At 45.2% G+C, this 26,995-nt stretch overlaps 1 protein-coding gene across 2 annotated transcripts in view; it reads left to right on the top strand.

Annotated features, from left to right (window-relative positions):
• Positions 1-2,577: 2,577 nt before the first annotated feature.
• Positions 2,578-26,995, top strand: part of NGEF (neuronal guanine nucleotide exchange factor) — a 91,370-nt gene continuing 66,952 nt past the window's right edge. For both annotated transcript variants that reach the window (XM_054983256.1, XM_054983255.1), the window contains exon 1: positions 2,578-2,749. The gene's annotated coding sequence lies outside the window, so the exon portion shown is untranslated. The remainder of the gene's footprint in view (positions 2,750-26,995) is intronic.

The raw sequence follows: 26,995 nt of genomic DNA, 5'->3' as shown, positions 1-26,995 counted from the left end.
CCTGGGGGCCCACAGGGCAGTGGAAGAGGCAGAAAATGTCCTCCTCTGTCCCTCAAATGGATCCCCCCCTGCTGCCTGCCAGCTGATAGTTTAAAAGGACCTGCCACTTACAAGGCAGGAAAAGGCCCTTTAAACTGTTACGTGCCCCTTTCCCTGCCTCTGTTAAGGCCAGAAAGGGGCATTTAAACCTCATGAACCACGTACTGGTTCGTAACTGGTCCAGTTCGTGGTTCGTGAAACCCACGGACCATGAACCTCCTGGTTCGTTTTTTGTTTGTTTGTTCCATGCTCATCTCTGGTCCTGATCCAAATTGGCCCCTGCACACCTAGAATTTCAGTTCTATGCATAATAAAAAAGTCCAGTAGCACCTTTAAGACTAACCAATTTTATTGTAGCATAAGCTTTCGAGAATCAAGTTCTCTTCGTCAGATGCATCTGATGAAGAGAACTTGATTCTCGAAAGCTTATGCTACAATAAAATTGGTTAGTCTTAAAGGTGCTACTGGACTCTTTTTGATTTTGCTACCACAGACTAACACGGCTAACTCCTCTGCATCTAGTTCCATGCATGAAACTCACAACACAAACCTGATTGTTAGGACCTAGGGAAGATGAGTGGAAAATATGTAGCTAGGCACTATGTCTGTAAAAATCTGCACACAATCAAAATTTCCTGCAAAAACCCCATTGAAATGAATGGAAACTGTGCAAGAATACCATGGAATTGAAACAACTCCCAGTTCTTGTCCAAAAGCTACAATTGATAGAGTGCCACTTTGAGATGTGCACTCTACTTACTTCATTACTCTTACATTATGGTTGCTGCCATGATTTTTTTCTAGTTATAAAAAATGCAAATAACATGTGTGGGTGTGCTAATAAAGGGGATTCAGAAATAATTCCGAGCATAATATAATGACAGCATATTGAACAATGGAGTATTCATTTGGAATGCTGTGTTCAGTTTGTCGTGTCATCACTTACGTAAGGGGCATTGGCAGCTCGCGAAAGAAAGAAGGGGGCTGGAGTAGGAATGTGAAGTATTGGAAGAGTTTCTGGAAATAAAATAGTAAGGTGACAAAGGCTTAAAACTGTTCACCTTATTCCTCAAGGATGAATTCTTATATCTGGATTCTTGGATCAAAGAGAGAATCCATCCATACTTTTATTCTGTTGCACTACTATAATGGGTATATTTTCTGGATTGATGTAGCATAGACTCACATAAAAAGCCAGTATGACTACCAAAGAATGCTTTCACAACATTCTCCATTGTCCTGTGGAGCATTGTGCTTGTGCTCAATACTGTAGGTGTACTTAGTTCCATTACTCTCCTGTTTACCTGGTCAACAGAAAATGAAAACAGACAAATGTCAACACAGTTTTATTAGGGCCATAGTCACCTGTCCTCACTCAATGGGGCTACTACACATTTCCTGCAGGGATGTTTAGCAGTGCAATCCTAAACAGAGTTACACCCTTCTAAGCAAAGTTACACTGTTGTAAGCACATGCACTTCAATAAACCCAGACGGGAATAAGGCTGCATTGTAGGGGGATTAAAGAAAAAGCCTGGAAATTCAGAAATGTTTATAAACTGGCTGCCAGGTATATAAGTCCATATGTATTTCTGAATTGTAAGCTGAATAACAACATTTTTTCTGTTCTCCAACTATTGCTTACTTATAACAAACACCTCTCTTAAGTAAATAATATCTTTCTTCAGTTACCTCTTACCTCCTTTAAGTACCTTGTCATGCTTACAGACTACAGGAAGGGATTATGTTCCAGGTTAATTTAAGCATGATAAGGATGAAAATACAGATGAAGTGGGGATATAGAATAAGTGCAGCTAAAGAAGCCAGATGTGTAGAGTTTCGACTTGGGGTGCCTATCATTTTGGGAGGGTACTAGGCTGCTTCTGCTCCACCTTCCTTAACCAGAAATTTTCCTGGTCTAAAAATATCTGTCATTCTTTAAATGCAAATTGTCAAGTCACAAATCAAAAAGCCTAGTTTTCAACAGAAATCTTAGGTGGGATGAATCAGGGCTCTGGGTGGGGCATTGCACTCATTGGTCCTGTTAAAGCTTGTATTTAGGCCACTTTCAGTGTCTTAGGGCATGATTTATGAAAGGCAGAGTAGATTCTTATGTTCTGCCTATCTATGCTTATGTCTGAATTAGAAGACATCAGCATTAGAACATTAAAAAGGCAAGAACTAAAAACAGAAAACTTAGTGGAATTGCAGTCACAATGTATTGCATTTAATAGCTTTAGCACACACTTTGCCCCACCAAAAAACACTTCATTGTTTGACAGCCATCACTTGTCAACATAAGGTTTCAAGAACTCACCCAGGCATTTTTTCAGTGGGTGTTTGACTTGCCTATGCCTGATGGATAAACCTTCAAGCAGCACAAATGACACTTGGCATTGTGTTTGTATTAACTTACCTGAATAAAAGAGATCTGTTGCTTTAAATTATGTTTGCTGTGACTCTGGAAACTAAGTAAACAATGTCTTAGTAAAACCTTGCTTTCTAGCATAGAGAGGCTGGTGACAAGAAAGTACTGGGGCTGAAGGTCGTAGCTGTTCCCAGAAAAGGATTTTCCCAATCTAGGCCTCAGAAATTCACTTTAAGCTCTCTAAATCACAGAATGGAGTTGACAGACTTTGTGGTTATATCCAAATACTATCCTGCTGGGAAAATGGCGAGACTGAGAGTATAAACCAATCATTTAACAACAGGTGAGTTTTTTATTAAAAAATCTTTAATTTGTGATTAGGAATCATGGGATGGAGAGAAGAATCTTAGGTAGGGAATGGGATATAAGGGTATAAGTCTGGAAACTCTGACTGAGCGAAGAAAGCATTTAGTGAGGTAAAGGGGGCTTTTGGAATGAAAGCATTCAACTGTTGGAATGTCAGCAAGAGGAAATAAAGAGCACATCTTTGGCATATCATAGCAGGCTGGACTCTATTGCAACTAAGTCCACGTTCCTGGAGATCCAATATGCACAACCTAGTGTGTACGTTGTGCTATAACTCATGTGAAGAAGAGGCAAAAATATCTAAAGAAACGGTCTCTTAGCCCACCAAGTCACCATGATTTGGAGAGATGGGAAGCAAGCAACTGTTTCTGGGAGCTCTTCAACACCAACCTTTTTTAAAAAAATAAATGATTGCCCTTTTTCTCACTGAGATTATCCTTCCTACTTGGAAGTTATTGTTAGCCCAGCAACAAAAATAGTTGTTCTTAAGTTGCCTAGCCTTATATAGAGTACTTTATGGAAATACTGAAAAGAGAAGTTTTATCTTTTAAAAATACCCATAGCCTAATTGGGCTGAGAAAAAAAGAATCAAAGGTATGCTTTTTGTTAGATTGGCCATCCTTTGAGACTTTTTGCTGCTTGAAAGATTAAGGTTGCAATTATTTAAAAAGAGAATTTTGGTTAAATGTCTTTGAATCTGAGAGCTAGATCGCCTGATTGATATATATACTGATGAGCAGAAACTGAAGTTTGTTCAGACTTTAATCAAATTGAATAACACCCAGGGGTGTAGACTTGCCAATTTCCCGGGGGGGGGGCTAGGGCTGGGCTGGTCCTTAAAAGAACCGGGGTCCAGTGACATCATAGGGAGACACCAATGACACCACAGGGAGGGGCTTCCATTGCCACCATCTATGGAGGTGGGGCCATGGAGGATTTAGGGGGACCCAGGCACCCATGATCATTAGCTGCTTGAAAATCGAAAAAGGATTGGAAAATATTTTCATAAACATTTTCTCTTGCATTGTTTGGTGCATATATTGTTGCTAGTGTGTAAATCTTGCCTTCCAGAAGCCTGATTTTCAGAATCATATATCTTCTGTCAGAGTCTCTGAATTCTTCTGTAGCATTTATTTGTAAATTGTTTATATAAACGGCAACTCCTTTTTAAAATTATAAATTCTTAATAAACACAGAAATACATAAGAGCAAAAAACAGGAACAAAGCCCCAAAGAATCACGGAAATTGTAATATAAATAGGAGGAGTGGACAGTCCTGCACTTCATCTGCCATTATAACTGAGTCCCTCATATGAGTTTGTCATTGCTTGCCCCCCTGACTAAATTCAAGGGGGCTTGAGCCCCTCAGCCCCCATGTAGTTAACCGGTTGCCCGGGGGGGGCTCAGCCCCCCTGGCCAAATCCGGGGGGGATCGAGCCCCTCAGCCCCCCCCCCCCCGTAGTTTACACCTATGATAACACCTACTATTATTAACATATGATTTTGTTTGTGTATGATTTTCGTAGAAGACTGTTAAGCCAACTATAAGTTAACTGTCTGAACAGACAGGAATAGGGATACATATGCTGCAAGCATATTGTTCTGACAGCTCGATGAGTAATGGTGGTTTTTCATCCCACACCCATTAATGTCCACAGAGTTAAATAGCTCACAGCCATGCACTGAGAAGTCCACACCTTAAACATTGTTTGAAACCAAAGCAATGTTATCTTTTAAAATACCACTAATACTTTGGGTGCTTCCACATTTGGAAGAGCATCCATAAGCAAAGATAAAAATTGACACACAAAAATGTTGCCCCCCCCCATCTCTTGTTGCTTCATTCATGTTCTACTAACCTGAACATTTCCCACAACAATTAATTTGTTTCAGTTGACTTTATTGGGTTAAGCTATCATGTAGAAAAGTTAATTTATCATACAGAATTTTATATTTTATGTGTATTGCATTAAGTGAGTTTCCAATCCCAAGCAGATTAAAAATTGCCAGCTACGATGTGACTATTGTTATGAAAATGATCTGATAAGCTTGTCCCTTCTTCCAATATGACTTGTTAGTTTCCATTACAAAAGGAAGTTATATTTTTGGTAAAAGTGTCACACTAATTTTTGTGTGACTAGATGCCAGAACTCATAGTTTGGGAAGTAAATTCTACTGCATATATCCCACTCCCCAACAAAGTTACTTATTCAGTGAATTTTATGGGAATCTCTCTTTCTCTTCAGTCATCATTCTCCTTCTCTCTTACACACGTCAGCTTCTCAGCTTTACATTTTTTTCTGGCACATCTCTGTCTCTCATCACCTTCTTGCCTGTCTCTTTCTCACCCTCTCTTCCTTGCTGCTTTCTCTCGCTTCTCTTTCTCCCATTTCCTCCCTGCAACATGAACTGTTTGGGGAAAGGCTTTTATATATATAAATAAGTCAGGGGTAGGGTTTGCCAGGTCCACTTTGAGAAATTCCTGGAGATTTGGGGGGCGGGGGGGTGGAGCCTGGAGAGGACAAGGTTTGGGGACGGGATAGATCTCAGCAGAGTATAAGGCATAGAGTCCACCTTCCAAGGCAGCCCTTTTCTCCAGTGGAACTGATCTCCATCACCTGGAGATCAGTTGTAATTCTGGGAGATCTCCAGCTACCACCTGAAGGTTGGCAGCCCTAGTGGTAAATGGCACCCCCTAGCCATTGGTGCTGATGGGGCAAAGAGCTGGGCAGTCAACTCCAGCCTTTTCTGCGTAGGCAATTTTTGCTGCTTTAGGCTCGATACCTGTTCAGGTTTTCTTCCAAATTCTGGATGCTTAAGCCCCACTTCAGATTCCAGTGTGGCATTTTCAAGATTTCTCTATGAATTTTCTGCTTGCCCTTATTCCTCAGTGTTTTTCTCAATGCAGTTTTGAGCCGGCTTTTTCAACCATGCATAATATTCCTTTAGGTTTCCCCCCCTCCGCCCTCTGTCCCTCCCCCCAGTGGCCATTTCTCGCTGATTCGTCTCTCCATCTTCCTCTCAGTTCATCCCTCCCCCTTCCTACTTCCCCTCATCCACCTCCTTTCCCAAGACACTTTTTTGTGAAGAAAACTTAATGACATTATAACATTTAACATCATTGTTATGGCATTGTGTTGGTTTGCTCCCTGCTTGCTTCTGCCTTCCAGCTCTGAGTCAGTTTGCATGGTGCTCTCTGGTTTGGACTAGAGATGGGCACGGACCCCCCCAAAAAAACGAACCATGAGATTTGTGGTTTGTGGATTTTAACGAACCAAAAACCACGAACTGGCACGGAACTGGGGCCAGTTACAGCCCGTCTCGTGGTTCATGGGGTTTAAATATCCCTTTCTGGCTGCTTAGCAGTGGCAGGGAAAGGGGCATTTAACAGTTTAAAGGGCCCTTTCCTGCCTTGCAAGCAGCAGGTCCTTTTAAACTATCAGCTGGAAGGCAGCAGGGGGGGGATTCCCCCCTGATTGCCAACTGATAGTTTAAAGGGACCTGCTGCCCAAACCCCAGTGGCTTGTCTCTTTTCTCCATGGTCAGAGACAGAAGGTGGTGCTTGGGGAGAGCTTATCTGCCCGCCAACCATTGGTGTGCGGCATCAGTGGCGATACTCTCCCTCTGTTATTCAGTCTTTATATGTGCCCCCTTGCTCAGTTGGTACGAAGTTTTGGACTGGGCTGTCATCAATATGCAGATGTCACCCAGTTGTATCTGTTGATGGGTGGATGGCCTGACACTTCCCCAGATGTCCTAGTGAGAGCTTTGGAGGCCATGTCTGGATGGGTAAAGCAGAGCTGACTGAAGCTGAATCCAGCAAAGATGGAGGTCCTGTACTTGGGCAGTGGACTGCTAGATTTGGGAATCTGGCTCCTGACCTTTCATGGGGCACTGCTTGTGCCCGTTCCATTGGTCAGGAGTCTTGGAGTGACACTGGACCCCTCCTTGTCAATGGAGGGCCAGGTTGCGGCAGTTCACCAATCTGTGTTTTTCATCTCTGGCAGGTCAGGCAGCTTGTGCCCTATCTGTCAGTTCACGATCTAACTACAATGATCCATGCAACGTCACCTCCAAATTGGACTACTGTAACTTGCTCTACGCAGGGCTTCCCTTGGGTCTGACCTGGAAATTACAACGGGTCCAGAATGCTGCTGCACATGTCCTGATAGGTATACCATACACGGCACATATTACTCCGATCTTGCAGCAGCTGCACTGGCTCCCCATGGAGTTCCAGATAAGGTTCAAGATTTTGGTTCTAACCTTTAAAGTCCTAAATGGACTGGGACCAGCATACCTGAGGGACCGCCTCTCCCCGTATGTACCCTGGGGAGCGTTAAGATTAGCAAATAAGAATCTGCTGGTGGTCCCTGGCCCCAGGGAGACCCAGCAGGCCTCAACCAGGGCCAGGGCCTTTTCAGTCCTGGCCCCAACCTTGTGGAACTCTCTGTCAGAGGACACTCAGGCCCGCCAAGATCTTATATCCTTTTGGTGGGCCTGTAAGACAGAGATGTTCCTCCAGGCATACTGTTAAGGCAGGTTGCTTGGAAGCTTCCCTACTGGTCTCCTGCCAGAGGGGCTATAAAACCGCATGCCGCCCCCCTTAGTCACAGAAACTATATTAACTGTGCCTCCCCTTGTTTATATTGTGGCTGTGGAGAATGGAGGGGGGCGCCATCTTGAAACTGTGACTGTATATGTACTGTTGTTTTGGTTTTAAACCTATTTAAATGTTTTAATCTTTGTACTAATTACATTATTGTAACTCATCCTGAGCCTGCTTGTGAAGAGGGTGGGCTAAACATCGAATTAATACATAAAATACATTAATAAACAGGTTGAATTGGGCCTATTTGGGCTGAAATTGTCCCGCTGTAAAGCGCAGGAGCTCTCCAGGACCTTCTGTTTGTGCTCCTGCACTCTGCAGTGGACTGGATTGGGCTCATTTGAAGCCAAAATCAGCCTGCTGCAAAACGCGGGAACACTCCAGGGCCCTGAACAATGATGATGTGCGCAGAAAGGTAGGCAGCCAAAATGGTGTGCAGAAAGGTAGGCGGCCAAAGTGAATCTGATCCTTAAGGAGCAAATATTTTAAAAGAGAGGAGTAAATTGCTGGTGCAGAAAAGGCCTAATTCTGGTTTTATTCCTATCCACCAGGGAAAAGACTGAAAAACAATATTTTATCTGAGAAGTTGCTACTACAGCAAAATTTCATCATGACCATACCTTTCAAGACTTTCTCCTCGTCTTCCCCTTTTACTAAAGGGTGAGGTGGAATATATAAGTGAAATGGCATGTTTTTTTTAAAAAACCCTGGATATTTCTATTGTATAGGTCTAATCTGAACGGGATAAAATAAAGGATCCAAAGAGACAACACACCAACTCATGTGGAAGTCATAAGAGATCTCCATCTAAGAGAGTTCCTGACTCTTCACTTTTTTCTTCCTCTTCCTCCTCCCTGAGAGAGAGGAAGGATTGACAGTCCTGAACTATGGATTCTTATGGATTCATTGACCAATTAGGGACTTAAAGGGAACCATAAGTATGCCTTGATGCCCAATGAACTACAAGGTGCAGATGGGCCTGGGAGGAGGCCCTCTGCCTCTGTAGGAAAGAGGTTGGCTACAGCCTTATGTTAAACAAACAAACAAAAATACAAAGCCAGGCACTGGCTGACTGCCTGCACCCCCCTGGACAGTCTCATGGTGATGGCAAGGAAACAAGCAAGGGGGCTGGGATCAGCCTGAGTCAGCCAGGCACTGCGGCACTGCCCCATTTGCCCTAATGGCCCAGCCTCTACTGAAACAGACTGTCAAACATTCCCTCACAAAAGGCCATTGTAAGAATAAATGAGACAAGAACTGTAATTATCATCACCATCATTATCATCCTTACAATTTACATAACATATTACAAGTATTCATAATACTTCAGATACATTGTTTTGGTAAGCCTTTCAACAGCCTTGTAAGAGAGGCCAGTATATTAACTCCACATTTCAGACAGGGGTCTAAGCTGGAAAAAATAGGAGTTTGTACACTGAAGAGTCCTATAGAAATAAAATATGCAAAATAACCAAGAGTGTTGTGGCACCTTCAAGACTTGTGACTTGTTTGTGGTACAAGCATCTGACACTATGACTCACAAAAGCTTGTGCTTTAATATATATATATATATATTAGATATTAAGGTGCCACAAAAGACCCTTTTTAAATTTGGGTTGCAGCTGATACACAGATACCCCTCTTCTATAAGCACACATTTTAATGAACTGTTCTGTCCTGCCACACAAGTAGAATAAAGATAGATACAGGAGATGAGGATTATGAGTATCATTTCCCAAGGTTAACTGAGGCAGAGAGAGATTCAGTAACTTAATTTTGTTCTCCTAAGGCGAGTTGGAAAATGCATACCTATCACAGTCCTATGTCTTAATTATCAAGCATGCCTTTTCTCTCCCTTTCTTCCAAAACAGAAATAGAGGTGTTTTTCTGTGGAACTCTGCTCATCTTTCTAAATATAGACTGTTATTGGTCCCAGAAATGAGCTGAAGGAGTGACAGTAAAACCGAAAAGAGGCTCTGTTTTGAATCTCCTGTCATGCTGCTGTCAGTGGGCAACTGTGACCTTGGGAAACATTTCACAGCTGCCACTGGGTGTACAGACTATCAAATTAATCCAGTCTACCACCACTACAGTGAGATAAACAACTATCAACCACACTGATTTTCAGTTACCAAGCATAGTTTCTTATTAAATCTACACAGTAGGTCATGGGGCAGTGGAACTTTACCCTGTGACACTGCAATCCAGGATGCTAGATATGTCTAGTAGGTATGTAACAGAAATGAACATTGCCTTCTAGTCATTTTTAACAGTTTTAGATGGGCAAACCCACCCAAAGCAGATTCCATGGCATAACCTGTTCCATCAGATTTTGGAGATGAATTATTCTACAGAACTAAGGAATGTACATTGTTTTTGTTTGTTTGTTTGGTTTAAAAAAAAATAAATTTAAAAAAAAAAGAACTAAGGAAGTTTGGCTGACATTGGCACTTACCAGAGCAAGATTGCACTAGGCTCATCTTGAGGCCTCTAGAGACCATGCGTATCATTGATAAAATCTGAGGAACACAAGAAAGTGCCTTATACTGAGTCTGGCCATTGGTTTATCAAGGTTGGAAAGGGGCAGTGGCTCAATGTTAGAGCATCTTCTTGGCACGCAGAAGGAACCAGGTTTGATCCCTCACGTCTTTAGTTTTAAAAAATCAAGCCATAGGTGATTTGAAAGATGCTGAGATTCTAGAGAGTCACTGCCAGTCTGAGTAAGCAATACAGATTTTGGTATGGCCTGATTCAGTACAGGGAGCATCACGTGTTCAAGGTCAATATTGTCTCTTTTGACTGGCAGCAGGTTTCCAGAGTCTCAGCTGGAAGTCTTTCATATAACCTACTACCTGGAATGGAAAAATTGGAAAATTTGGGGGGGAAGCACTGGAAAAAAAAACTCCTATGAAATATTTTCTCTTTCTGAGTGAGGAAAAAAAGGGAAAACTGGAGGAGGGGGGACTCTTATGATTTCCCTCCCCATTTTGGAATGAGTGAAATGAAAGATAAGGTTTTACTAAAAATGTGTGGTATGAAAATTTTATGTAAGACAATCAACAGTATTAGGTAATGATAATTCCTATTTTCAATAATTATTTTTGCTTAAATAATTTTGGCAGCAATTAATATGCTATGATTATTACAATACATTATTAAAGAGTTCAGAATATTCAGTGATAAAAAGTTTAGCTTGATTTCCTGTGAGGTTCTACCTTCTGGACATTGAAGCCAGGGGTGGGTGGGGGAGAGCATGCCCTCCAGGGTGGCCCTCTCCCCTAGCAGGCTCAAGGAATGACCTCAGAAACGGAGAGGAAGAGGGGGGTTTACAGCACCCTCAACCCTCTCTCCCTCCGTTAGGCTGAAAAAATTCTCTCTCTCTGTCTCTTTCTTTCTCTTTCTGGCTTCCACTCTCTTGTCTCCTAAACACTTTTCATCAGCCTTCCTTCAACTCCCGCTTTTATGGGGCTTTCCTGGTAAGAATCCCCGCCTCCCCCCAGCTTCGCCCTACCCCCACCATCCCTCCCATGCCCATGTGTGATGGCCAGCTACGCCAGCCTCTCAAGGGAGCCTCCTTGGCTTCTCTTTGATCAGAGCTCTTCCTTCAGGTTTCCCTGCCCTCCTGTAGGGTGGGGTTGGCTGGCCTGTGCTAGGCTCACCATTGCCTCGCCTCCTAGCTAAAAGGTGTGGCTCTGCGGCCTCTAACAGGCCCGGGGCTTGTGAAGGCTGGCCGGTGTCTTCCCCTGGCACTACAGCCTGTGGTAGGTGTGGGATGGATTCTGGCTCTGCTCCTGTGGATTTCTCCTGTCAAGTGGGCTCTTGCATGGCTGCCGTCGACTCGCCTGGCTCCAGTTTCGCACCCGTCTCAGTTGTTGGGGCAGGAGTTGGCCCCACCGATACAGCAGCCTGTTCCTCTGGTGCCACCTCACCCCTGCCTGCCGTGCATGTGACTTCCGAGGGTCTTCCTCCTGCCCCGCCAGTTACGTCCGGGGGTAGAGGGTAGCTGACCCCGGACACGCATCCCTCCTTGGACTATGGCATCTCGGATGGGGGGGTACCAGAAGGGAGAGGTACCAGCGTAAGACCCAGAGGTTGTGATACAGCCAGTGCAAGGGTGTCAATAGCACAAAGGGGTTGTCCTCCAGGTAATATTGCAAGGCCCTGATGGCCCACTTAACCGCCAAGGCCTCCCTTTCCACCATGCTCTGAGGCACCCCTTTCCAATCCTGCTCTGAGGGTTGAAGCTTGCAGCTCAGGAAGATAATAGGGGCGGGAGCTCCATCCTGCTCCTGGGTGAGGACAACTCCCAATCTTGTTTCAGAAGTGTCAGTGGCTAGGGTGAAGGGCTTTCTGAAGTACAGGCTCCAAAGGGTGGTGCTGTGAGATAAGGTGGTCTTAAGGTCCTGAAAGATGCTGTCCCTGGTGGGTGCCCACTCCATGTGGTTCCGCAATCCCTTTTTAGGCAGTCCGTTAGAGGGGCCACTCATGGCGCAAAGTGGGGTATGAACTGCCCGTAATATCCTAGAAGGCCCAGGAAATGATGTACTTGCTTCTTGGTGTTAGGGCAGGGGATGTCAGCTATGGACACAATTTTATTGGGGGCAGCCAAAGCCTACTCCCTCCCACAACAAAGCCCAGGTATTGTAGTTCCTGAAATCCGAGCCCGCTCTTTTTCAGGTTGGCTTGGATTTCAGTATTGCTCACTGCAAGGCGGTGAGGATGATTTCCAAGTGTTGTAGATGCTTCTCCCAACTAGGGCTGAAAATGATGATGTCGTCGATGTATGCAAGTGCGAACAACCTTCAGTCTCCTAGTATCCGATCCACCAAACGTTGGAAAGTGGCAGCTGCCCTGTGGAGGCCAAAAGGCATCTGCTGAAACTGAAAGAGGTCTTGGGACATCGTGAAGGCCATCTTTTCACAGTCTTCAGGCTGGACTGGGACCTTCCAATACCCTTAGGTCAGGTCCAGGTTGGACAGAAAGCGGGCCACCCCCAGGTGGTTGACCAGCTTGTCAAGCTGCAGCATGGGGTATGTGTTGAACTGTGCCACCCGATTTAGTTCTCTATAATCCACACAGAAGCATGTGGACCCATCGGGTTTCAGCACAAGCACTATAGGTGTCATGGGCGGGGCCAGCCCAAACAGGATTGTCACAGTCCAGTCTGAGGTTAGTGTGTGAGTCCCAAAAACATAAGTCCAAATTCCAAGAGCCAAGTCTGAAGTCCAAAAGCCAAGTCAGGGGGTCCGTAGGTCAGTGCCGGTAAGGTTCAGGGCATGGTCTGAAAGCTACAAGAGCAAGGCAAGGTTCCAGGGAGTGGTCACAGCGAGAGCAGGAAACTGACGCATTGCTTCCATGCCCAGCAGCCTCTCTCAGCTGATTTTATAGCCCCAGGGTTAAGAGCCATTACTAGGGAAAGGATCCTGCAACTACTCCTTCTCATCATCAGAGAGCAGCTGGTGCCAGCCCAGAAGGCATGCACTTCTCTTTGTCTGCAGTTCAGTTATCAGCTTTCATCTACAGTGCTGTAAGGGTGGACGTGAAGCTGGAGGGCTTGGACCGGCTAACTGGGTTTCACCTGCTGGATCAGAGCTAGAGGTCGTTGGCCCTGCCTCAGCTGCTGGTGGTGCTGGCTAATCAGCAGGCATTCCTTGCTGGTCAGCTTCTGTTAGCTTCCCTTCTCCTGAGGAGTCCTTAGCTTCTGGTAGTTCAAGGCTGGCTGCACGGAGCTCCTCTTCCCCTGAGGAGTCCTCACTATCACTCAGCCCTGGCTGTCTCATGTCACCAGGGCTCCTCCAGATGCACTGGGAGGGTCCTGTGATGACTAACTAGAGCATCTCTTCAGTCTTTCTCTCCACACCCTCCCATTGCTTCCGCGGCACTGGTCGCCAGGTGGCTCGTGCAGTTTGGCTGGAATCCGTGGGGATGGCGTGCTTTATCAGGCCCGTCGACCCAGGTTGGCGGGAGAAGATGCCCAAAATGCATTCACAGAGTGTGGTCAACTGCGCTGCCAGTTTGGGCATCAAGGCCGGACCTATCTGGGGGAACTCTGCTTCCAGGGCGGAGGAGGACCACGGCAGGTTGCTCTCCGACAGTTTGAGGGGGTTGTCAGACAGGTGGCATCCCAGCAGTTGTCATCCGGCAGTTTATGTGGAGGGTCTACTTCTCGCGCTCCCTTGGGCTACATTGGACCTCATAAGTAAGGGGCCTGAGTACTCGCAACACCTCATATGGACCTTGCCAGGGGTTGCCGCCCTCCCATGGGAAGGCTGACTTTGGCTTCCTTGGTAAAGGTTCACGAACGGGTTCCTTGGTCGTAGGTAGCCTTTTGCTGGGACTGCGTGTGGGCCAAATGTTGGGCTGCTTCGTCACACAATTATTCCAGGCACTCATTTAGTTGTCAGACGTGCTCATTCACTGGCAACCTGGGGTCCTTTTCTTTGGGGGCCCACCCCTTCTCCAACAGGTCGAGAAGTCCGCGGGGCTTCCTTCCATATAACTCAAAGGAAGACCCAGTTGTTGGGGCGGGGTTGGCCCTGCTGACGCAGCAGCCTGTTCCTCTGGGGTTGCCTCGCCCCTACCCACTGTACATGTGACTTCTGAGGGTCTTCCTCCTGCCCTGCCAGGTAAGTCCGGGGAGTGGAGGGTAGCTGATCCCAGACATGTCCACTTATGCAGGTAGTCCTCTGTTGTGACTTTATGAGAATTTGTTTTTACCTTCAACATTTATTTTTTCCTACCTCTCAGATGGCAGAAATTTAGAAACATGTGCCATGAGGCCCTAGGGTGCAGCCGTTGTAACTCTTTCTCAAGTACTGGCCATATTTTCAGTTTATAGAAAACAAAGACATTTATACTTTTAAATTCCACAAATATGCCAAATAGTTTGATTTTATAGCTAATGTTATAAACGATGCATTTTATGTTTTAAAATCAGTAAGAGAAGTTTAGGTTTGACAGGAAAGTAAGAGTTGCATATATTTCCATCCTCCCACCCCAATTTGATTTCCCCCCTTTGGGAAAAAAAACCAACGGGGTTTTTCCATTACTTCAAAATTTCTGGAAATTATACATGTCTAGCCACAGTCCCTCTCTCCAAGTTTGCGTATACCTGCTGCATCATGCAGAATGTATATTGGGCCCAACTCACTGTGCTCCTCTGAGCGAGAGTCCAATTTGAACTATACAGGCCACAGCTGGCTTGGAGGTCCTGGATATTTCTTTGTATCTGCACTGCATCCAAGGATGTCTGGGCCACAAAAATGGGAAGCACAAATACAGGATGGGAGATACATTTCTGGGCAGCAGCACTGGATCTAGGGTTGCCTGCACCCGGGGCAACCCTAAGCTGACCACCTTGCGCACGTGCACAGCGTGCGCTCCCCGCACTGCGTTATGACGTCACTTCGGTGACATCATCACACAGGGCGAAACGGCGGGGGCAGCGTGCGGGGCTGGGAAGCCGCCTGCACCATTCGCCTCCCCGCAGGCGAATGCCATGGGCAGCCTCGCAGCCCCCCACGCTGCTTTCGCCTGCCCCGCAGGACAGGGGGCGGCCGGCTTGCCGCACACCCCCTGCCCTGCGGGGCAGGCGAAAGGCAGCGCAGCCACCCACACCATTCGCCTGCCCCACAGGACAGGGGGTGGCCAGTCGCCCCCTCTCCTGCGGGGCAGGCAAATGGCGTGGGTGCCCCCGCAGCCCCCCGCGCTGCCTTTTGCCTGCCCTGCAGGACAGGGGGTGCGCGGCAAGCCGGCTGCCCCCTGTCCTGCAGGGCAGGCGAAAGGCAGCGCAGGGGGCTGCGAGGCTGCCCGCACTGCTGCCTGTGCCCTCTGGCAGCTGGCAGCTGCTCCTGGCGCCCCCTCCCTGGTGGCACTGGGGGCAGACTACTCCCCTGCCCCCCCTCGATCCGGCCCTGCTGGGCAGTAGTATATGTGAAAGGGATCTTGGGGTAAGAGTGGACTGTAAACGAAATATGAGCAGTCAGTGTGATGCGGTGGCAAAAAAGGCTAATTCAATCTTGGGTTGTATCAAAGGGGCCATAGCGTCGAAATCGCAGGAGGTCATAGCCCCTCTCTATACTGCCTTGGTCAGGCCGCACCGGGAATATTGTGCGCAGTTCTGGAGGCCTCACTTCAAAAAGGATGTGGACAAAATCGAGAGGGTGCAGAGGAGAGCGACGAGGATGATCAGGGGTCTGGAGACTGAGCCCTACGAGGAAAGGCTGAGGGCCTTGGGAATGTTTAGTTTGGAGAAGAGGAGGTTGAGGGGGGACATGATTGCTCTCTTTAAATATTTGAAAGGCTGTCATTTGGAGGAGGGCAAGGAGCTGTTCCAGTTGGCAGCAGAGGGTAGGACCCGAAGCAATGGGCTTAAATTACATGCACAAAGGTACCGGCTGGATATTAGGAAAAACTTTTTCACGGTCAGAGTAGTTCAAAAGTGGAATCAGCTGCCTAGGGAGGTGGTGAGCGCCCCTTCACTGGCAGTTTTCAAGAAGAGGCTGGATGAATACTTGTCAGAGATGCTTTAGGCTGATCCTGCACTGGGCAGGGGGTTGGACTAGATGGTCTTTATGGCCCCTTCCAACTCTACGATTCTATGATTCTATGTACAGTATCATGGGAACTGTATACTTCCTCCTATAGCACAGGCCAAGTGTGGGCAGATGTGACAGACAACTCTGCAGAACCCACCACAGATTGTGGCAAGCCTCTCAATTTAGCGGTGGTTATTCCTGGATGGCTCCTCGTGAATTCTGCATTTTTCTGAAATTAGGTGGTGGTCAATCCTAATAACAGTATTTTGGACTAATACTGGCATAAAGCTGAGGCAAGACACCAGAGCATTCAGCAATTTAAAACTATGGTCTCCCAAGACAAGACTTTTTAGATTTTTAAACATTATTTTTCTTCCTAGGCGACCTTTTTCTCTTAAATGGATAGTGCACCATGGGTAGAGGTCTAGTGGTTGCTACTGTTCACATACTGTTCCAGTTATCAAGTTATGTGATTTCTTTTTAAAAAAGTAATACCCATACCATGCTCTAGCATAAATATTTGTCAGTATATTTTTCATGATGAACCCTGAAACCAGCTGCCTAGTGCAGACCAATGTATCATTATATTAGTTTTTATTAATATTAGTGAAGCAATTTCACTATAGTAAATACTGTGGCAATAAGGCTGATGAACAGAAGCCCTCAATATCACATCAAAGTGTCAGACGTGAACACTTCAGTATTCAAAGTGTAATGAAAAAAGTAACTCCTCTCCCAATTGTGATAATAGGACCTCTCATAGGCAACAAAGAGTGAACAACTGACTGACAACTGCAAGATAAGAACTTGGTTTTAGGTGGGTGCAGTAGCAGAAAAACAAAATTCAAGTCCACTAGCACCTTAAAGACAGAAATTTTTTTAGAGGGTCTAAGCTTTTGTGAGTCAAGGATCACTTTGTCAAGATAAGAACTTACAGATTTGCAGTTTTCTTTGAGAAGAGAATAGATAGACTGAAGAGGAAGAGATTTTTACCTTCATGTTACTGTGAAGCAACAAGAGGAAAAGTTTTTCCATTATATAACATGACCTCATCATCTTTCATCTGCATTCTTAATGAACAGAAATAAATGAGTAAAGCTAATACCCTGATCCTAAGCACACACTGAATGCTCTACTAAAATCAGGGAAGAAGACAGACTTAGGTTCCAAGTGCTACAAATCCACACTTGGAGCATTGTCTTCTGGTAGCTTCACACAAAGATAGATTAATCTTCCGTATTGCTTTTTCAGTTGTTTTGATGTTTTTTGCAAGTGCTTGAAAATTGAGGGGTTCCCAAATTTACAGTACTGTAATGCCCATCACTCTAAAAGTGCATCCAGCATTTTGGCATTATTATCATTTTTTTATCCAAACTTGTTTTCTGTTATGTTTCCCTTCCTTCAAGGAATTAATGATGGCATGGCCATTCTCATGCAGAAACTTGCCTGCTTTTTTTTTTTTTTTTTGCACTTTGATATCTGTGCACACCCCATCCAGGTATGAACCTGTGGATTTTATTGGAGGTACGTCATGGTTGCCAGCATACTGTGATTCATAAATGCATTAAAGCATTTGGGTGGAACACGGAAGGAAAACAGGCAGTTTTAAGTTACCATTGTTGTGCAATTAGATCTCAAGTATGAGAGGGAGGAATGGGCTGCCAGTAGTGACTCTCATATCCAAAGGGACAAACCAACTGTACTTTTTATTAGAAGGTGGGGACATGTTGATAATAAAAGATAAGCACATTAACAATACAAACTTTGAACGTTTGCAGGCAGAGTATCACTTGGGGTGCAAGTAATTGTTGCAATAAAGGCACAAAAATCCTGATGGACCCTGCCTAGACTGGATCCTGGGCACCAAGTGATCTCAACAAAGAGAGTCTTATCAGAACTGCAAGTAACATGTGCCTGGTGCAACCTTGTGAGTTACATGCACACATGCAGACACGTGAGGAAGAGAGAGAAGTATGAGCTTGACAGCACTGGCAGGTTTAGGCATATGTTTATCCACAGGAAAATGAGAGGAGGGAGGGAGCATATCAGTGCAAGCTGTCTTTACAATTTTTCTTTCCTCTGTAGAGGGTCCAGTTGCTGAAGGAGGACACCTGTGTTTTGGGGCACCAACATGATTTATACTATTATAGAGGAGGGATAAAAATGTGTTTCTATCCAATTTTTTTTCCAGTTTTGCCATAGATTCCATTGGGGGAGGCAGAAGAATATTTACAGAAAACAAAGAAGCTTCAGGCCTTATTTATGAACTGGTTTAAGAGTGTGAATAAAATTAAGTTTATTAAATTAAATATAGTTTAATTAGTTCTGAAATCTTGTAATGGCAGTGAGAAAGGCCTTCTGGAAACTGGAATTTTTCTTCCCCATAAACTAGGAGGCCCCTTCTTGGATACATACCTTAACGCAGTGAGGGGTTTGAGTGTGTCGGTGAAGCTGAGAGCAACACCATCAGGAGCACAGGCTTGGTCAAGAGTCTAAACTTCTGGAAGAGTCACTCAAGATGGAATGGTTAAGACTGAGACACCATGCATCCACCCTCTTCAGGAATCAGTGGTCACATCAGCAAAAGAGAATTGAATGTTCCCATGGTGATGGGAGTGGAAGAATTCTTGAAGGTTAGCTACTGGGCAGCAGCAGTAGTGGAAGGTGACACTGACAGAGGATCTTTCACAGACAATATCAGTGTCACTTCAACTAACCCTGGTTAGTACCGTGAAGTGGAAATCGGCAATGGTAAACCACTTCTGCTAATCTCTTACCTTGAAAACCCTATGATGAGACAATCCAAAATGAAAAAAGATATAGTGCTGGAAGACAGGACCCCTGGGTTGGATGGCACTTAATTGGCTATTGGGGAAGAGCCAAGGACAAGTACGAATAGCGCTATTCTTAATTATGGGACTGGATTAAAGCCAAAAGGACATCCAGTTGTGGACATGAATAGATGCAAAAGGAACATCCAAAGCTGTGTGACACACATAATAGGAACATGGAACATGAGAAGTATGAAAACAGGTAAGCTAGAAATCGTAAAACAAGAAATGGAACGGTTAAACATTGCAGTCCTAGATGTGAGTGAACTAACGGGGACCAACTCAGGACATTTTCAGTCAGAAAATCACACAGTGTTTTACTGTGGAAATGAACTCAAAAGAAATGGTGTTGCTCTAATAGTGAGGCGAGACATAGCATAAGCAGTTAAGAGCTACAACCTGTTAACATAATCATCATTCAAGTTTATGCTTCAACTACAGTTGCTGAGGAGGAAGAAATAGAAAACTTTTACTCAAGAGTCCAAGAAGAAATTGACCATACACCTAAACAAGATGATAATCATAGATGACTGGAATGCAAAAGCAGGCAATAAAGCAGAATCAAACATAGTTGGAAAATCTGGATTAGGATCACAAAATGAAGCAGGAGAGCAGTATCTAGGGTCTGAGGCACAGCCCCCAGCCTCAACAGGAGGAAGCAGGGGGAGGCAGCCAGGAGACAGCAGTCCTGCCGCCTCAGCCGGCAGCCAGGGCCAGAACCTCCCTACACCAGAGGAGAGGGGCGAGGGGCAAAGGGCCAAGGCCCCAGAGGGCTAGAGGGGGCAGAGAGAGGCAAGCTAGTCCCACCCTCCAGGGGGAGGGCTGAGCAGAACAGAGGGAGAAGGCAAAAGCAGGAAGAATAGGGACCCAGCAGCAGCCCAAACAGAGCACTTACCAGCCAAGGAGGAGAAGCAGCCACAGCAGCTCAGAGCCATGCCCCAGCCTCCACCTCAGCTTGAAGACAGCAACCTGGCTCAGGAGATGCTCAGAACCCAGCCCCTCCAGGTGGAGCTGCTGAAGGCATTCTGTGGGAAGAGCTGGGCAGCCAGCCAAGGGGCCACTGCTGGGCCTACCTTCAGTAATCAGCTCAGCCAGAGAGGCCCAGCAGCCAGCCAATATGATGCAGCTGTTGCTGATCCAGGCTGCCCAGCCAGCTACCCCAGCTGCAACAGCTTGAGACAGCCCAGGCCAATGCGGGGAGGCCAAGGAGGGGTGTGGCCTGGCAGGCAGAACCTGCAAGGAGGGCGGGGTGGTGAGAGAAGGCCCTATAAAAGCTGGCTGGGAAGAGCTCTGGGGTGATGGAGTGGAGCAGAGTGAGAACAAAGGCAGTGGGTGGAGAGTGGAGAGTGGAGAGTGGAGAGTGGAGAGTGGAGAGTGGAGAGTGGAGAGTGGAGAGTGGAGAGTGGAGAGTGGAGAGTGGAGAGTGGAGAGTGGAGAGTGGAGAGTGGAGAGTGGAGAGTGGAGAGTGGAGAGTGGAGAGTGGAGAGTGGAGAGTGGAGAGTGGAGAGTGGAGAGTGGAGAGTGGAGAGTGGAGAGTGGAGAGTGGATGAAGGAGGAGATGACGGAGATGGCGGAGACCAAGGGGAGTAAGTGGCACAGGTTGAGCGGGCCAGCGAGTGGAGTGAGAGGGAGTCTGGGTGATTTATACCGCCCCTCCATCCACAGAGCAGGGTCCCGCAGAATTCCTGGCCCCCCTTTGACGTCAGGAGCAGACTGCCCAGTGCTCTGCCCAGTAGTGGCCGTGGCAAGCCCTGACCAGCTCATAAAATTTTGTGAAGCCAACAACCTGTTCATTGCTAATACATGCTTCAGGCAACCAAAAAGATGATTGTATACGTGGAAATCACCAGGTGACCAATACAGGAACCAAATAGATTACATAATTGGAAGCAGAAGATGGAGAAGCTCTATTCTCTCAGCTAAAACAAGACCAGGAGCTGATTGTGATAAGATCATGAGTTGCTAATATAAAAAATTAGAATAAAGCTGAAGAGAAACACTAAAAGAATCATAGCCAAAAATACAATTGAAGTAATATTCCTGAAGAATTTAAAGACCAGGTAAGGAACAGATTTGCAATACTAAGTTTAATTGATCGTGAGCCAGAAGAAATATGGGGTGAAACCAGAGATATAATCAAGGAAGAATGTGCAAAGACTATTCCTGTAGCCAAAAGAAAGGAGAAGCCTAAATGGATGAATGAGGAAACTCTTAAGATTGCTAAAGACAGACGAGAAGCAAAAGCAAAAGGCAACAGAAATAGGGTCAAAATTCTAAATGTTTTTCAGCAGCTTGCACGCAGAGACAAAGAAATGTGTTATAATAACCAGTGCAAAGAAATAGAAGAGAACAACAAAAAAGGAAGAACAAGAGTATTGTTCCAAAAGATCTGAGAAATCAAAGGGAAATTCAAGCCACGGCTTGGGATGCAGAAAGATCAACATGGAAATACAATATCTGATCAGGACAAAATAAAGGAAAGATGGAAACAATACACTGAAGAACTATACAAAAGAGATAGAAGGATGACAGATACTTTTGACGAAGAATCTTTTGATGAAGAACCAGAAATCCTAGAAAGTGAAGTAAAAGCTGCACTCAAAGCAATTGAGAGAAACAAAGCACCTGGTGTAGATGGAATACCAATAGAGCTATTTCAAACCACAGAAATGGAGTCCACCAGAATCTTAACAAGAATATGTCAACAAATATGGAAAGCAAAACAATGGCCCACAGACTGGAAGCACTCAGTCTACATTCCAGTCCCCCAAAAAAGGGATGCCAAGGAGTGCAGCAACTATCAGACAATCGCGTTAATTTCCCATGCAAGCAAAGTGATGCTCAATAAAAGAAGCCATGTCCTCCAGTTTGCAGGATCTGAGCAAGTCTGTTAAAGATAGAACGTTTTGGAGGTCTTTCATTCATAGAGTCACCATAGGTTGGAGACGACTTGATGGCACATAACACACACACAAACTGGGAGGAGGGATAAAAGAAGGGAGCACATATGAACTACAGCATTTTCAGAACTAAGATCACTTCTGTGCCTGAGTCTGCTTATTCCTTCCCTTTTCCCAAAGTGACTCTTGGTCAAAGAGGCAGTAACGTAGGATTGCCAATGCTAGATTGGGAAATTCTTAGAGATTTGGAGGTGAATTTTGGGGACAGCAGGGTTTGTGTAGGGAAGAGACCTCAGCAGGGTATAATTACGCGTGCCAGATACCTGCCAGTGGCAGGCAAACTCCTGGGAATTTGCCTCTCTTTGCCCACTGATCACTGGTGATCGTCAAGAGGAGGCAGGCCACCTGGGGATTGCTCGACACCTGCAGGTAGCTGGGCAAATGGTCATGCATGCTCCCACACAGCACATGATGTTGTCCCTTCCGTTTGCACCAGAAGTGACAGAATTGTGTGAGGACCAATCCTTTAAGAATCAGCCTTAAATGCTATGACATCGCTTCTGGCATAAATGGAAGTGATGTCATTGCAGTGTTGTGTGCGACTGCATGCACATGGGGCAAGGGTAGGGTAAATCCCCCCCCCTCACTGCTGCCTAGGGGAACTTAGAAACTCTAGGTATAATGCCATAGAGTCTACCCTCCAAAGCAGTCATTTTCTCTATTAATATTGGTTCTCTGTCACCTGGAGATCAGTTGTAATTCCAGGAGCTCTCCAGGCCTCACATGAAGATTGGCAACCCTACATAACATATAAACAATCATTCACAAAACTTAGAGCAACTTCATAAATGCTGTTAGTAACAGGAAAGTGTTGTGGGGGGGGGAGTATTTTATTACATATTATATGATCATACATTTGAAGAGGTAAGAATTATGTCTTCTGTTTTCTAGCATAGATTTCAGCAGTGCAGTCCTAAGTAGAGTTATAGCTTTCTAAATCCACTTAAGTCAATGGGCTTAAAAGGGTGAAAGTGTGCTTAGTATTGCACTATAAAGATTCTTTGTAAAGGGAGTTTAAATGTACCATAATACTTACTTCTTGTGGACTATTGCAACTATAGCTCTACAGTTAATTAATTGGTCAAAAACATTTTTAAGAACAATATATTAATTGCTTTCAGAAAAAGCAGACTAAAACTACATCTGAACCTTCTTTCCTGTCACTTGAATGTGGCAGGAATGATTGCACATCCTAAACAAAGAGCAGAGTGTTATAACATAATTGAACACAAACACTGTCTTTATAGAAGGACCATAGCCATTCATTTTATTGCTGAAAGGTACAGTGCCTGAATATGATGCACTTTCAGTGCTTTGGCCTTGTACCACGTAGCATTTAATTTTACTAGGATTTAAATCTGCCCAAGTATTATGCCCACTTCAGTCCCTTAGCTCTAATATCAGGTACTGGTGGAAACAAGAACCGAGGCTTCAAAGTGGCTGTTCATAGATTAGTAGTAAAATAAATTCTGCACATACTCAGGGGCACACATTCCCTTGCACAGGCATGTTACAGCAAGCTAGGTTGCAATATTTGATTAAATAAATATCAGGCCGAGTTGATTGGGTACTGATAGTTTCCCTTCTCTTCCCCAACCCCGACATGCACATACCATGGCCGTCGTCACACGGGCTTAAAATTAGCGCGAAAATTGCGCAATCTACCGCAAAATTCCCACCTTATTCTGGCACTGTTGCGAGTCTGAGATTTCTCCTCTGGTCTCAATTTTTGCGCTATAATCTGCTTCCGTGTGACCATCCGGCATCGATTTCTATCCCATAATGACGGAATTTTCCCTTTCTTATCTTGACCCGTTATCCCAGACGCCCTTTCGCGCTATCCTGCAGCGAGCTCCTTTTTTTTTTTTTAAACGTCCTTATATTGCTATAACGTCATAATATTATAAAAATACAAAGCAATGAAAGAGTGTTCTTTCTATGCTGCTCGAGCAGCATAGACCGAAAAAGTCTTTCCGCTGCCCTTCGCCTCCGACGGAGGGATCGCAGGTGTGCATGGCACAGAGTGAACGTGCTCTGAACCATCAAAACAACCAGTTGGGCCACCAGAACTACAAGTTCACTCGGTGGAGCCATGGTTGAGTCTTCGGCGATGGGGATCACGTCAGACAGGGGCTTTTCTCAGAACAAGAGTATATTTATGGATGTTCAAATTAGGAAGAAAAACAATCTTAGCCAATGTTCAAGCTGCTTCCAGGGCGGGAAAACTTGGCCAACCTATCCTGCTCTTTTGGGGTTGGGCTAACGTTTGGTTATAACGATGTAATGTCGTTATAACGCAATAAAGCGGAAAAAAAATTTTAAAAAGGGGGGAGGAGTTTTTTCTGTGCCCGTTCAAAATGACGGCACAGAGCGCTACGGTGTGAACAACTCGAAGCGGGAGGAGACGGTATTTGACAAAAGATTGCATCATAGCGCCGATAGGAACAATAGCGCCACATAATGGAAATTTGACGGAATAAACGCCCGTGTGACGACGGCCCATATACCCAACTTCTGAGACAAAATGCCCTGTGCAAACAGAAGGGGCCACCCGAAACACTCAGATTTTCTGCCCAAGAGGAAGTAAAAAAAAAGGAACAGGGCAAAGGAGAATGACCAGGGCTTTTTTTCTGGGAAAAGAGGTGGTGGAACTCAGTGGGTTGCCCTCAGAGAAAATGGTCACATGGCTGGTGGCCCCGCCCCCTGATCTCCAGACAGAGGGGAGTTGAGATTGCCCTCCGTGCTGCTCCAGCGGTGCAGAGGGCAATCTAAACTCCCCTCGGTCTGGAGATCAGGGAGCAGGGCCACCAGCCATGTGACCATTTTCAAGAGGTTCCGGAACTCCGTTCCCCCGCATTCCCCCTGAAAAAAAGCCCTGAGAATGACCATAATCAAGAAGGGGTTAACAGAGTGGCCATGAGCCTACTCCAGAGCAGTCTAGCAGCTTCATTTCAGGTAAAATACTGCAAGCATATTTTCTTTTTATCTCTTGGTAAACAGACTAGACACCTGCAGTGTAATCCTAAGAACAGTTATACCCTTCTAAGCCCACTGGACTTCAGTGGATTTAGAAGGCTGTAACTCTACTTAGGATTGCACTGTTAATTTCTGAAAATGAATTTGGTTGGTTTTCTAGGGTAACTGGTTGGCCATTACATGAAACTGTATGAGATGGACCACCAGTATGATCTGGCAAGGCATCTCTTGTGAACAAAAGTAATATGGAAAAAGTCTTCATAGTTGTTATACCCTATGCACGTAGAGCAGTGAGCAAACACTGAAGTAAGCAGCACTGAAAAACTGAGAGCAAGCCCCTGAAAACCAAGAGTAACAGTACAGTCCTAAGAATACTTGTCCTGGGAGTAAGCCAGTGGATAGATCTGAGAAAGATTCTGAGTAACCCTGTTTAAGTTTGCTCGGTAAATGTGTGGACCTGGAAAGAAAGCAAGAAATTTTAAAATGGCTCTGTTGGGTGATGTAAGCGGAGGTTTGGCAAAAGCTGCCCAATGTGCTATGGAGTTCTTGGCTACTTGGGCCTGTACAGATTCAATCTTGGCACAAAAGCTGTTTATTGGCTGCTTTTTCCATCCTGTTCCTTTCCACTCTGTAAATATGTTTTTAAAAAATCCACAGTTTGTCTCTACTACTTTCTCTTATAAAGGAAACTGACATTGCAAAGACGGCTCTGAATTTCCTCATTATTTATTTCCCAGAATTATATACTCAACAGCTGCCCATAAACTTCCTACTGCCTGGGGAAATAGGAAAGCATGAAACAATATTTTATTTTTTTACTTTGACAGATTTGGATATGTGATGTGACATGGAAAATACACAGGCTTGAAACAGCTGAGTCTATCCATTGCACCAATAAAAAAAATTGATTAAAAGTCTAGGCAATTTCACTGCTACAGTTCTCTCCTTGGGGCTGATATTGCCAACCGACTGGAGAAAAAAACATCCCTTTTAATAGAGGCTTAATGGAGTGTTCTTTGCTAGGTGATGTTATTTATCTCTATTGCATGAAAAACTCTAGCAGCCTATTTATACATATTAAGCCTCTTTTAAAGGGACATGACATTTTCCTCCTGGTCTTTTGGCAACCCTTACAGTAAAGCCCAATCTTGTCAGATCTTGGAAGGCAATTGGGGTTGGCCTTGGACAGTAATTGGATGGAGACCTCCAATGAAGACCAGGGTTGCAGAGGCAGGCAATGGCAAGCCACCTTGGTTAGTCTCGTGCCATGAAAATCCCACCAGGGATTGCCATAAATCAGCTATGACTTGACAGCACTCTCCACCACCACTGGCAATATTTTGATGTCGTCCCCACCGTGTCTGAGGCCAAGGGCAATTCCCTCCTTTAAAAAGAACCATCTGTGGGGTAGGGGTACAAGGCAAGAACGCTTGTGCTGTATGGGGTTTGTTGATAGCTGTGAATGCAACTATTGATAGTGCATATGAATGGAGGTGTATATTTGAGCATGTGAGTGAGGAGAGGTAGATGACATGGAGCAGAAATTGGATGCATGTATCAAAGAATCTGATAGGTTGCATGCTGAGAAGCATGATCTGATTGTAGAGAAAAGTAATTTGGCCGCGAGTCTTAGAGAATCACAGGAAGAAGTACAGTGGACTGATGCTACTGCTCAGTCTGCTCAGCAGGAAATTGTTTCTTTACATAGTCAGCCTGAGGAGGCTAAACTTGCAGCAAAATTTCTTGCATCTCAGAACAAAAGCCAGCACATGGAAGTGAGTCATGCAGCTTGCCATGCTGAGAATGAGGGCTTCAAATGGCAACTTGGCTTGCACAGAGGCTTAATTGCTTCTGTTCAACCCTCTGTCTGCTGTCTGGCAGCTCCATGACTGACCCAGAAGTTGCCCCTGTAGCTCCCGTTAAAACTGAAGTGATAGAATGAAGTACAAACAGATGGACCCCAGAAAGGGAGAAAGTTAGGGGAACTGTGTGTTGGTCTACTACTGAAATCCACGGCAATTGCAGATCAATTGGGACATCTCTCTCAAGAGACTGGGATTTCCTGGATGGTGACCATCTGTACCCCACTGCAACAGGGACAGACCTCACTCAGCTAGCTAAAATGTATGCATCCAGCCATGATGCCTCTACCATTAAGGCTGGAAGGACTTCCAGAAACCTAAACCATTTAGACACCTGCCCCTGGACAAGGGAAATGATCAGATTACTTTGACCTGGTCAGACCCCTGAAATATTATTTGTTATGGAGAGACAGGCTCCAGGGGAAAATCCTGTAGCCTATGTAGGAAA

This window comes from Eublepharis macularius, chromosome 6 (genome assembly GCF_028583425.1).
Source record: "Eublepharis macularius isolate TG4126 chromosome 6, MPM_Emac_v1.0, whole genome shotgun sequence".
Classification (NCBI taxonomy): Eukaryota; Metazoa; Chordata; class Lepidosauria; order Squamata; family Eublepharidae; genus Eublepharis; species Eublepharis macularius.
This window is presented reverse-complemented; position numbering and strand designations above follow the sequence as displayed.